This window comes from Choloepus didactylus, chromosome 1, assembly GCF_015220235.1.
Source record: "Choloepus didactylus isolate mChoDid1 chromosome 1, mChoDid1.pri, whole genome shotgun sequence".
Lineage (NCBI taxonomy): Eukaryota > Metazoa > Chordata > Mammalia > Pilosa > Megalonychidae > Choloepus > Choloepus didactylus.
Window position 1 is genome coordinate 180,752,230 of NC_051307.1, and position 13,272 is coordinate 180,765,501.

General features: G+C 39.3%; 1 pseudogene; it reads right to left on the minus strand.

The window, feature by feature from the left end:
* Positions 1-6,897, minus strand: part of LOC119526497 — a 33,515-nt pseudogene extending 26,618 nt beyond the window's left edge.
* Between the last annotated feature and the right edge of the window lie 6,375 nt (positions 6,898-13,272).

A 13,272-nucleotide genomic window follows, 5' to 3' on the forward strand; every position in this document is an offset into this window, starting at 1 on the left:
CCATGAGTCTGAGTGCTCATGCTCCATGTACCTGCAAGACCTTCTATTCTCGTGAATTTTTTCGCTTTCATTTTTAAGATCACGGCTGAAACTTTTTCTATGAACGTATGTCGTTCTGTAGAAGGTGGGACCCATGATAACCTTAGTGTACCTCTTTTTGCATCTTTTTCAGAATTAGAGAAAAAAACTGTTTCTGATTCAGACCAATGTACTGAAATGAGAAGACCCTCCCCCCCATTTGCATATGTTTTTATTCTTCATGTTTGTGTTTGATTTTTCCAGTCACACATTTTGTGTTGGTGGCATGTGATAACCAGATACCACACAGATGAGATGCTACTGAGGACTACCAGACCATGACAACTTAATAGAGTCTTGGTAATGTGTCCAGCTTATATCTACTCTGATACATATACAGCTTAATTTCATATGCTACTTGGACAGATAAAAACAAGAAGCAATACCACTATACAATGGACTAATAATTTCAAGCTTCATTTACACACAAGTAATGCTCTTCTGTTAAATAAACATTAAAGGACTTTCTATCATCCTCTGTTGTGGTTGCAAAATATTGGACATGTAAAAATAATCCAGCCAGCTCATATATTGGTGTTAAATTAGATAAGGACATTTAATAAGAAGAAATATGTGATAAAATCGAAGAGTCAAAATATACCATTGCTCGACACTAAAATGTGTTACTTCTTTAAAATGTCACAACAGTATTTCAGATATTGTATAATTTTTCATGGACATAGTTAATAAACAACATGACATTTTAAGAATGTTAAAATTCCTAAAGGCTGCATTGCCCACTCTTTTACTCTGGTATTTGTTTTACTATCAGGAAATCTGATGAATACGAGTATTCATAATAAGCTACCATTTTTGGAGACCTACTATGTGTCAGTTAGTATGCTGGGGATTTTGCACTTATTATCTCTGATCCTTAAAATAATTCTATTCCCATTATATATATTAGAAGACTGAAGCTCAGGGAGTTTGCTCAGGATTGTATAACTCATAGAGATGGAGAACAAATTCAAATTCAATCTACCTACTGTAAATTTAGTGCCCTTTCAATAGTCCAGTTACATCAGAATCACTAGGGGTGGGGCCCAGGTGTTGATATTCTTTAGAGCACCCACTTGGAGATTCTAGCACAGAGCTATGGTTTAAAAAGGTTACAGTTGCACCATTTTGTCTTTCATGAGAGCAAGGAAAGAAGCCAGCTTTGGTACATTGTTTGTTTGCAAGGATGAAGAGATACAGACTAGCACAAGTGGGATTGTCCTTTTTGCATCATCTTCAGGTTTCTGTTTGATGTTTCATTTCTTGCAAGGAGAAGAGGGATATATTATGTGTGCAGATATGTGTGTACATGTGTGTATGTGGGTCTGTGACCATGTGGATCCTTCTAGTGTCCTTAGAATGGAAAGCTATTTCAAATGGTTGAAATGTAGATGGAATATTTAGATGAAAAAATACATTGAAAATGTTGGGCAAAACTCTATACCCACTGATAACAAATGCCTATGAAAAAGAATTGAAATGTTATGAATATAGAATATAATGTTGACTAGGTTCACATTTTGCATGTGTGTCTATGTGTATATATGTGAAATCTCTTTGAGTTCCTTAGTATGTAAACCTAAAACAATTAATTAAGAGCAGAAGTCATTGGATTTGACAACTGAATGTGTAATTTCCTAGTTCTTTGAGCAGAGATGGTAGGAGGTCGTATTTTGATAGTAGTTGTGAGGGTGGTTTGGGGATAAAGTATTTACCTGTTCTTTACCAGCTCACAACCTTGATATTTGAAGTTTATTGCCCAAGAAGCTGGCCTGTCTTGAATACATCATTGATTGTCTGCAAAGGAGATTCCCCATCTAGAATGTTTAGTTTCTCTTCTTTGCTTGATGTGGTTTCATAGTAATGGAAAAATCTACCTTTCTCTGTTGCCTAGCAAGGCTAGTGAACCCCAATATTATCCTATTGTAATCCTTGTTTAACATTCAACTTGGCTCCATGCCCTACCCTACACAAATCACCCCCTTTCCCTGGTTTATAGCTTTGATACTCATAGCTATTGCAACTGCAGTGGAAGGCTACCTCATCTCCTATGGTCGGTAATACCATCAGCATACCATAACTGCATTACAATGTTAATTTATTTGGAGTTTCAAGGTAGGATGCTGCTTCAAGTCATCCAGTAAGGCTATAAAATCTGACATTATCCCATTTTCATCAATTGTTGGTTGCAAGGAGATTCTGAAATTTGTAGTTGTTTTAGTGCATATTCTTTTTGTTATACAATGGGAAGTGATTACTGCTAAGATTTAGTTTGGCCTTACAAGAGTTTCCAAAAAATAGACATACACAGATTTTACTGGGGGATGAACGTGATTTGGGTATTTGTTCTCTGTTCTGGACTGGTGTAGAGTTTAGAAAAATACATGGTCAATGGCAGGGATAGAGTTAGAGACATGGTTAATCAGAGATATGTTAGGGCTGAGGAATTACAAGCCAATTTAGGGTTTCTTTACTTTCTAAACCAGACCATTCTTTGATTTTATTAATTGGAGTGAGAATGGAAATTTTAGGACAGTAAAAGAGTCCACATGGTCTCTTAGTTACTGTTAAGAACCATACTCAGAAAGTATTTGGGTAATCCTCCCACACTATCTTTCTCACTGAAAGTGGTCTTTTCAGTAATTCCAGGGGTCCAGGGACCTGAAGTTGGTGTGTTCCCTTTGTGACAGAAAGCCAGGACCAAAGAGTTAGCTCTCTGCTCAATTGAACAGTCTTCTCTTCAGCAAGTGAGAAGGACCATCCTGATTCTTTTGTAATTTTCCTGGTGTTAGAGGTATAGCTATTTAATCTCTACCTAATCCAGTTGTGATTCAGCCCCCAGAGTCCTTTGTGATTTTCTTTGGGATATGAAGGAGAAAGTTCTTCTCTAATCTATTTAGGAAGAAATAAATACAAAACAGGCAGTGTTCCTTACAAAGGAACTTCCGGTGGATTGTTTGTATTATTATTTCATCTTTCCCAAACAAAGCATGCAGATACCTTATAAGAAAGGGCACTGTGGCCTTTGGCCTCCCTTGCTTAGAATGATGGTTATAACATTGCTCTCCTCTGCTCCCATAGGACAGAAAAAGCAGTATATGGATAATGCCAATGAAATTTCAAGCCCCAGGAGCAGCAGAGTAAAGGGCCATTTGTAAATGAGCTTACCCTTGGAAGAGGTGGGAAAAAACTAGTATAATGGGAGGTGGTGGTGGGAAAAGGAATAGATCAGGATAGGTAGAAGCATAAGCTGCAGCCAGAATCTAGGACCCGCTAGGATTATTCCCAAGGCACCTTTTCATGCTTCAACACTGTTTACCCTCCCCTCCCCATGCTCTGAGATCTCTCACAGGCATAGAATCCAAGGAAAGCCCATATTATTAAAGAAGAGGCAAGATTCCATGCAATGCCTTTAAGGCGCCTGTGTCTGCTTTTCATTGGCTTTTCTGTTTGCTTTCCATTTGGCCTACTTGTTCCCTTTACATTCTAGGCATGTAGAGGAATGCATATTTTTGTAGTTGGACTGTTCTGTCTGTATTTGAGTTTCCAGGAGGGCATGCCATTTGGAAAAGTTTTACTTAGTAATAGTGAAGAAAAGAAAGAGATGACTTTATATTTGAAGTAGTAGCCTTGTTTCAGTGACATTTAAAAGGTGAATATTCACCATTGTGCATCCTTCTAGACCAAGAATCCAACATATCTTGAGAAGATGAATGGATCAGAGAGGTTGGTTAATACATTATCTTTGTTTTGCTGCTGGCTAGCAAGGGAGAAATGTACGACAGCCAATAGGTTGTCCTGCTCTTTTTATGTTCATGTAAAGTATCCAGTATGCTGGTACTTTAGTTCCTGGAGGAAACTAAAAATAGAAAGGAGCAAATGAATGAAACATAACCCAGCATTCTCTAGTCTGTTTCTCTCATTCCTGAATAAATCAAAATCTCTTTCTGGAGCCCTAAGACATAAAGATTCCTAATGTGCCCCTGGAAGGAGTTCTCTGGGGACTGGAAAGAGCACCTTCAAAGCTTCATTTCTGCAGCTTTCTCTCAGAGGCCATCTGAGGTGGGAGTTTAGAGACTTGAAGACAACTGATGTGCAAGAGGGAATCCTCTCATGAGGACAGGGCTCTGAATTATTACAATTTAAATCTGACAAAATTAAAAAGACAGGGTCAAAGTCTAGTCTGTCTTTTGCTTTCAGAAACCGCAGAACAAATAAATTGCTGACAGATTGGAACCATGATGATAATGATGGTCACTTGGCTATTGTGCTTTCAAAATGACTTAAAGTTTGGGAAAATATTTTAGAGGTAGATAAAAGTGTTAAGCTATCATCTCCTTGCCCAAGGCATGCTATATATACAAATCAGGGAGAGAATATGTATCAGTTTTTAGGGTGTAATCTTTTGAAAATAATGGCAAAACCAACTCAAACTGGCTTAAACAACAAAGGGGATATATTGGCTCATGGAACTTTAGAAAGCCAAAGCTAGGTCAGGCTTCAGGCACTGTTTGATCTGGAAGTCCATGGTATCTTTAGGACTCTGACTTTATTGATTCTCCTGGCCCTACCCTTACTGGTGTTTTGGCATCATTCAGAATCTGGCTTTGCTCATGGTAGCAAATAGTGCAGTACTTCCAGGCCTCTGGTCCACATATGATGCAGGGTAGACAAGGTCAAAATGCCCTTCCTTCATTGCTAGAAAGGGCCTGAAATTCATGCTGAGTGGTCCACTTGGCTCCCTTAGACTAGGTCACATGCTCACCCTGGAGGTGAGGATAGAGTGTGAATTCCCAGAACCACATGGATTCTCAGGTGTAAATGGGGAATGTCAGAAAGGGCTGAATGGATGCTTGGGTGCAGCAAACAAGGGTCTGTGATGATATACTAGGATTAAGGTTCTTCTAAGTTTCGTAGGACAAGGAAAGAGGACTTCAAGTTCACTTCCTTCTCAACAGTTTTTGTTAAGACATATTTCTGATGATGCTTTACATATTTGTTCAATTCTTTAGGATATCCAGAGAAAACAAATCTTCCACCTTTTTCAGTTGTGCAGTCTGTTATTTCATAGCCATTGCATTCAGCTTTTTCTTTTCTTAATTTAAATAAGTCTTGGTGCAATTTAATCCCATTTTTTCTTGTTTCATAGTCACTGGAAAGAAAGAACAGCTGATTTTTTCCATTATATGATACACCTAAATCTGTTTTCAGTGTTTTACTATAACTTTTATTAGCTCTGCCTCTAGTCAGAGGAGTTTACTATAGGAGTTTTACTGTAACTTTTATTAGCTCTGTCACAGTAAGGCAAATGTCCTTATTTTCTGTTGTCTTTAACTTATGGATGAAAATACTAATTTGAAGCAGGTTTAACTGAGTTTTCTGAGGCCATACTTTGAGATACAGGAGAGAGAGATTGTATTAACATCCACAGTTGAAAACTTCTAGGAGTTGGCACACGATAGCTCATGGGCCAAATCCAGCCTGTTGTCTGTTTCTGGAAATAAAGTTGTATTGAAACACAACTACATTCATTTGTTTATGTATTATCTGTGGCTGCTGTCACCACCACAGTGGCAAATTTGATTAGTAATGTCAGAGACCATGTGGCCTTGAAAGCCTAAAATATTTACTGTCTTGTCTTTTACAGGAAAAGGTTGCTGACCCTGGATTGAATTAGCCACAGTCTCCACTTTAAAAATTGTGAAAGATTTTACGGCCAGATACTACATTCTTCCCAAAGATTTTCTGGGTAGAAGTTGTCTTTAAAAGTGATTGAAGGATGTTGGGGCTAGAAAAAATATGGAAAAAAAGTATCTAGTTCTAGTCTATCATTCCACCAATGAGGAGACTGAGCTTGCAGAAGATAGGTGACTTACACAAAGCCCCACAAAATATCTGACAGAACAGAGTGCCCTTTTTTTTACACTGGACAAGTACCTAAACGTACTGCCACCGAGAAGGAGATGAAGTCTGAAATATTTGAGGGAGAATGTTAGGAGGAGCAGTGAATCTCTACCACTTAAAATTTGGGCAAGTTGTTTAATACGGTTGAATGCAATTTCTTCTTCTGTAGAGTAAAAGTAACAATAGTTACATACCCCGCTAGGGGCTGTGCTAGGAGTGAGACAGTCATAGTGAGGCAAATTGGAAGGCCTCAATAAATGTTAGCTGCTGCTATCATCATCATTATCATCATCTTCATCATCAGGCTGTATATACCCATTCTTCTTTCCTGATTCTTAGAAGAGGGGTCAACCTCTATCCAACTCTGACTGCTTCAGCTGGGAACTGAATCATCGTGCCTCCTTAAGGACTTCATTCTGTCAGTTACTCCATCTTTTCTGAATCTTCTATTGCTCCCCCCCACACACTGTTCCTTCAAATTATTAACAAATCTTAAATATTGTAGTAAGTACATTGCCATCACCGATTTCATCTCAATATAGTGTCATACTTCTCCACTTCCCATGTTTGCTGTAGTGGTTCACATCTCACTGTCTTTACTTCCTCACTGTCTTTACTTTAGTTCCATTCTAAATTCAACTCTTCTAAAATTCTCCTAGTTGAAGTCATCAGTGAATCTGCGGAACTATATGTAGTCTTCACTTGTCCCAACCTTATGAAGCATTAGAACTCTTGATGCCACCCTTCATGAGAAACTCTTTTATTCCTTTATTTTTGAACCATGACCCTATTTTCCTTCTCTTCCCACCTCCCCATCATCTTCTTCCTAAATTCTTCCTTCCCAGCCTACCTTATAAATAGTATTGTTTCCAGGGTTCTTTACCTGGATACTTACCTTAGCACGCTGATACTTTCCATGGCTTCAATGACTGTTTTGGAGCGATGAAGATCTCTACTGAAATGTAGTAGTACGCTTTAATAACCCCTTCCCACTCTCCTCCCAAACTACTCCTCTACTTGATTCTTCATCCTACTCCCCTTCACACTCATGGTGGGTCTAGTACCTAACATGTACTGAACACTTGTTTTGAACTGTACTGAGAGCTTTACAGGCAGCATATCACTTTTGTTTTTTAATTAAATGAAGTCTATCCTTTATCCATGTTTCTTTATTTTGCTTAATATCCCCTTTCTATTCCAAGATTCTGTCTAGGATACCACATTACATTTAATTGTAATGTCTCAATAGACTCTCCTTGGCTGTGACAATTTCTTGGTATTTCCTTGTTTTAGATGACTTTTATAGTTTTTAGGAATACTGGTCAGGTATTTTGTAGAACGGCCCTCAAATGGGATTTGAATGATGTTTTCCTCATAGTTAGACTGGGGTTATAGGTTTTGGGGAGAGAGACCATAAGGGTAAAGTACTATTTTAATCATGTCTTATTAAGGGTGAATATTATCAACATGACTTAATGCTGTTGATGTTAACCTTGATCATCTGAGATAGAATTTGTCAGATTTCTCCAGTGTTATGTTATTTCCCACCACCCTCCATACTGTACCCTTTGGAAGAAAATCACTATGCTCAGAAAACCCTTAAGGAATGGGGAGTTATGCTCTACATCCTTGAAAGAAGATTATCTACATAAATTACTTGGAATTTTTCTGCACAGGAGATTTATCTAGTCTCCCCCATTTATTTTTTATTCAACATTTATTTATCCCAGTATGGACTCATAAATATTTACTTTATTCTTTGGGTTATAATTCAATACTCAATTCATTCTACCTTTGTTCATTAGGAGTGATTTAAATTGACTTGTTTGTCCCTTTGACACCCCCTACAATTGTATGTGTTTTCTATTTTTTTTAAACATTCTGTTACTTTCTGGCACTACAAGATGCTATAAGGTTATTGTATAATTTCCTTCCCTGGCCATATAATCAGCCATTTTCCTAAGGATTCCCGGTTCCTTTTGTTGGAGAATATCTTGGGGAAACCTACTGTTTTAGTTTGCTAATGCTGCCATTAGGCAAAATACCAGAAATGGATTGGCTTTTATAAAAGGGGGTTTATTTGGTTACACAGTGTGATGGTTAGGTTCATGTGTCAACTTGGCCAGGTGATAGTACCCAGCTGTCTGGTCAAGCAAACACTGGCCTAACCATTGCTGTGAGGACATTTGTGGCTGGTTAATAAACCAACAGGCTGGTTTATTCAATCATCAGTCAGTTGACTGCAGCTGTGACTGATAACTCACCAAAGGGCGTGTCTTCCACAATGAGAGAATGCAATTGGCTGGATTTAATCCAGTTAATCAGTTGAAGACGTATAAGCGAGACAGATAGAGGACCTTCACTTCTTCTTCGGCTGCCCAGTGAAGCATTTCCTGAGGAGTTCGTCGAAGTTGCCGGTCATTTCCTGAGGAGTTCATCGAACACGTTCGTCGAAGATCCCAGTTCATTTCCTGAGGAGTTCGTTGAAATTGCCGGTTCGTTTCCTGAGGAGTTCATCGGACATCTTCCTTGGAGTTGATGGTTTGCAGACTGCTGTACAGAATTTGAACTCGTGCATACCCACAGTTGTGTGAATGACTTTTACAAATCTGATAGTCAGAGACACCTCTCATTGGTTCTGTTTCCCTAGAGAACCCTAACTAATATGCATAGTTACAATTTTAAGGCTATAAAGTGTCCAACAATCAGGTACCTTCACTGGAGGATGGCCAATGGCATCCGGAAAACCTCTGTTAGCTGGGAAGGCACGTGGCTGGCATCTGTTCCAAAGTTCTGGTTTCAAAATGGCTTTCTCCCAGGACGGTCCTCTCTAGGCTGCAATTCCTCAAAAAATGTCACTCTTAGTTGCTCTTGGGGCGTTTGTCATCTCTTAGCTTCTCTGGAGCAAAGGTCTGCTTTCAACGGCCGTCTTCAAACTGTCTCTCAGCTGCAGCTACTCTCTCAGCTCCTATGCATTCTTCAGAGTGTCCCTCTTGGCTGCAGCAAGCTTGCTCCTTCTGTCTGAGCTTATATAGTGCTCCAGTAATTTAATTCAGACCCACCCTGAATGGGTGGGGAATACCTCCATGGAAATTATCCAACCAGAGCTCTTGTCAACAGGTGATTGAATCACATCTCAAAGGATTCCAAAATCTAATCAACACTAATATGTCTGCCCACACAAGATTGCATCACAGATAATGGCATTTGGGGGGATATAATACATCCAACTGGCACACCTACTAATTGCCACCCTTGGACTACAATAAAGGCACAAGCCCACCACTTGCTCTCCACCTGCTTGTGTGCTGCCCACCTGTTGGTTGAGTCCCTGAGCTGCTTGCGCTTCCTGTCATCCCTTAATGGCACGTCAGAACCCCTCCAGGACCTGAAGAACTGGTATTTGGTCCACAGTCCTGGATGCTGCTGCTGCTGCTACTGCTGATGGTTTATTTGCAATAAGCGAGACTTCCGGGAAGACGGTGGAATAAGAGAGGCAGAGCTAAGTTTTCCGCTGTGGAATAAATAGAGAAAAGGCAGAAAATGACCAGTATAGCAGTTCCAGAGTATGAGTGGCCAAGGAGTGACTTTTACGTTATATAGGAAAAACCTGTATGAAAAAACAGAGAAATTAAAGACTGAGAGGACAGAGTGAGTTTATTAATCATGACTACTTCTGGGGCTGGCTGCTATGTGCTTGATGGAGTGGGTGAGAGAGGAGCTGTGCACTTTTATACTTGTATCTCCACAGCCAGTTCAAGAGATCACCCTTCTCATTTCTGCAGCCAGGAGCATCTGTGAGGGAACTTGGGAACCAACAGACTCATTTTATCCACACACAGAGACCTTGCTGTGGTGTCCAGTGCCTACCCCCCAACCCTAAGGCAGGCTGCTGTGGGTGCCTTGTTTTGAGGAAGACTTGGGGGGCCTCCCCTCTGGAGGAAAGGGGACATGGAGCAGAGCAGAGTCAATCCAACAGTTGGCAGGCAAGAGAGACACTCTGTTTTCCCTGCCTGTATTCTTTCTCCACGGAGGCCGGTGGTGCCTACAGCATGGGCAGAGAGGTGGGGACAAGGGAGAGAGCCACACAGAAGCACAAAGAGCTCCTTCCCCACCCCAGAGACTTGCAGGTGCATGGCAGGCAGGGATTTTACGGCCTGACAAATAGCAGGGCACTTCCGAGATGGCTCAGGGCTGGGGGAGGTGAAAATTTTAGTCCCACAGCCTGAGGTTATTCCACTCAGAAGCCTGAAAATCATAAGACCCATCATTCCCTTAAGTGGATTCTCTGCTGAAGTGCAAGTGCCCACTCTCCACCCCCAGGACTGGCTGCCTCCAGCATGCATGGAGACCTGCTGCATTGACTGGATTTTCACCTGGGTTTGACCCTGCCCAGCTGTCTGCCACAGTCAGGGAAAAGTGGGCTTGAGGGGAAGAGGTGGCCCAAGAGTACTATCTGCTGAAGTGACAGGGAAAGTGCACTCTTGCAAATTGCTGTTCTGCCAGATCTTCTACAGATGTCTGAACAGACTTGCATCTCCTATAGAAGGTCTTGGTCTGGCTGGGAATACTGTTAAACCAGGTGCCAAAAGACACCCTCAGTGCACACTCAAGCAACTTTAAAATCTTAGGTGAGTGAGGGAAATCAACTTTCAAAATAACCTTATCAAGATAATCAAATGCCTAGAAATCAGTAGAAAATCTCAAAGCACATGAGATGTAAGATGGCCAAGCTAAATGACCAAATAAAAAAGCTGGAGGAAATACAAAATTTGGAAAAATTAATCAAAGAAGTACATACAAATCTCCAAAATAACTTCAATGGATTGGCTAAAGACATAAAAGATATTAAGAAGACACTAGATGAGCATAAAGAAGAATTTGAAAGAGTAAATAGAAAAATTGCGAATCTTATTGGAAATGAAAGATACTGTACATCAAATTTAAAATATACTAGACATGCACAACAGCAGATTTGAAGAGGCAGAGGAAAGAATAAGTGAACTAGAGGATAGAGCAATTGAATGCAAATGCACAAAAAACAATTAGTGGAAAATATGGAAAAATTGGAATTGGAGCTCAGGGAAATGATGGACGACATTAAACACACAAAAATAAGAGTAATGGGCTAGGATGAATATTTGCGGAAATAATTGGGTAAAACTTCCCAACCCTTACAAAAGACATAAGTATGCAAATCAAAGAAGCCCAACAAACTCCAAATAGAATAAATTCAGAGACCTACTCCAAGACACAAGCTAATCAGATTGTCAAATGCTGAAGAGGAGAAAGTCCTGAAAGCAGCAAGAGAAAAGTGATTCACCACATACAAGAGAAGCCGCATAAGACTAACTACTGACTACACAGTGGGCACCATGGATTTGAGAAGGCAGTGGTATGACATATTTAAGACTCTGAAAGAGAAAAATTGCCAAGAATTCTTTATCCAGGAGAGCTGTCCTTCAAAATTGAGGGAGAGTTTAAAATTTTTACAGACAAACAAATGCTGAGAGAATTTGTTAACAAGAGACCTGCCCTGCAAGAAATAATAAAGGGAGTTCTGCTGACTGAAAAAAAAGACAGGGAGAGAGAGGTCTGGAGAAGGGCACAGAATTGAAGAGTATTAATAAGGGTAACTTAAAGGATAAAAAAAAAGAGAGGGAAAAAATAGATCTGACAAATAAACCCAAAGAATAAGATGATTGGTTCAAGTACTGTCTTTACAGTAATAACTTTGGATGTGAGTGGACTAAACTCCCCAATTAAAAGATACAGATTGGCAGAATGGATTAAAAAGTAGGATCCATCTATATGCTGATTGCATGAGACTCATCTTAGACCTAAGGACACAAACAGATTGAAAGTGAAAAGATGGAAAAAAATATTCCATGCAAGCTGTAACCAGAAAAAAGCAGGGATAGCTATACTAATATCAGACAAAATAGACTTTAAATGCAAAGATGTCATAAGAGACAAGGAAAGACACTAAATATTAATAAAAGGGATAATTTGCCAAGAAGAAATAACAGTCATAAATGTTTATGCACCGAATCAAGGAGCTCCAAAGTTCATGAGGAAAACATTGGCAAAACTGAAGGGAGCAAAGACATTTCTACATACAGTGGGGGACTTCAATACAATACTCTTCCATAGCTAGAACAGACAGAATATCAGTAAGGAAATGGAGAGCCTAAATAATGTGATAATGAATTAGAACTAACAGACATGTATAGATCGATGCATCCCAGAACACCAAGATATATATTCATCTCTAGTTCTCATGGTACGTTCTTCAGGATAAATCATATGATGGACCACAAAACGGGCCTCAATAAATTTTAAAAGACTGAAATTATTCAAAGCACTTCTTCTTATCTTAATGGAATGAAGCTGGAATTCATTAACCACCAAAGAACTTTCACAAATATATGGAGGTTATCCACACACTCTTAAACAATTAGTGGGTCAAAGAAGAACTTGCAAGAAAAATTGGTAAATATCCAGAGATGAATGAAAATGAGAATACAACATATCCAAACCTATGGGATGCCACAATGGCAGTGCCAAGAGGGAAATTTATAGTTCTAAATGCATACATTAAAAGGAAAGAAAGCACTAAAACTAAAGACATAACAACTGAAGAAGCTAGAGAAAGAACAGCAAACTAACCCTAGAACAAGTAGAAGAAAAGAAACAACAAAGATTAAAGCAGAAATAAATGGACTGGAGAGCAACAGTAGAAAAAACAACTGAAAGAATCAATAAAACCAAAAGTTGGTTGTTTGAGAAGATCAACAAGATTGACAAACCCTTAGCTAAACTGACAAAGTCAAAAAGAGGGAAGATGCAAATAAAATCAGAAACAAGAGGGGGGTGGGTTATTACCATGGATCCTGAAGAAATAAAAAAAAATCATTTGAGGATGTTATGAACAACTGTATGCCAACAAATTAGAAAATTTAGAGAAAATGGACAATTTCCTAGAAACACATGAACAACCTATACTGACTCTAGAAGAAATAGAGGACCTCAACAAACTAATTACAAGTAAAGAGATTCACTGAGTCATCATAAACCTTCCTATAAAAAAAAGCCCAGGATGAGATGGCTTCACAGGGCAATTTTACCAGACACTCCAAAAAAGAACTAATACCAATCCTGCCCAAACTCTTCCAAAAAACTGAAGAAAAAGGACCACTACCTAAATCATTTTTTGAAGCTGTCATCACTCTAATACCCAAACCAGATAAAGATGCTACAAGAAAAGGAAAACTATAGGACACTCTCCCTAAT